This window comes from Entamoeba nuttalli (genome assembly GCF_000257125.1).
Source record: "Entamoeba nuttalli P19 unplaced genomic scaffold asmbl_9642, whole genome shotgun sequence".
In the NCBI taxonomy this organism is placed as follows: Eukaryota; Evosea; order Mastigamoebida; family Endamoebidae; genus Entamoeba; species Entamoeba nuttalli.
The window spans coordinates 1,113-2,010 of NW_008579749.1; positions in this window are offsets into that span (position 1 = coordinate 1,113).

The window sequence follows — 898 nt, forward strand, 5'->3', positions numbered from 1 at the left end:
ATTATATTAATGATTCATTAAAAATAAATTGAAGACATAAAATAATCAATTAAATTTATTTAATACTAACAAGAGTACTGTTAAAGTAATTCTAATACAATCATTTGAAATGATAAGGGTCTTTAAAATTAAGAATAGTTTTATCTTATTTTAATTATATAAAATATTTAATATATATACTAATTAAATGAAACAACTCATTTTAATAAATATAATTAATCAACTAACTATAAAATTGATTTTATAGTTAAATACTTTATCTATTTAATTATGTGTTTTTTAATTGAGACACTGAGAAGTTAACTTAAATGGTATATCTTTAAAATAGTCTTTAGAAACACCTTACCAAATATTTAAATGTTCATATTATACTGATTAATTTTAATCAAATCTATTTGATTTAATTGTTGTTTCTTATTTATTCATTTATCTTCATAATTTTATTCATTAAAATTAACAATCGAGTCATAAATAGAATACACTCTCATATAGTCAACAAAATAAATTAGTAATAAAATTATAGAAATTATAAAATTGATTCAATAAATACACAATGATTAAAAACATAACTTTTTAAAGAGCATATTTCTCAATATTCTTTATATTAAAATAATTGTAGATCCAAAGTTATTATAAAACAAAATACTAAAAATACGTGTAACATATAGAAAATCAATAATACATATTAAATATATTATATTTAAACTTATCATCAATAATGACAATTATGTTGGTGTATCAAATAGAATAGTAGTATCATTATTTAAACTGTGTTATAAAATTTATATAATAAAATGAAAATATTAAATGAATGTACTACTTAGCTAAAAAGAATTAAAAATATTCCAAATAAATATAATAGAAAATAATATAGATGACTATAATAAATAGAAAAATA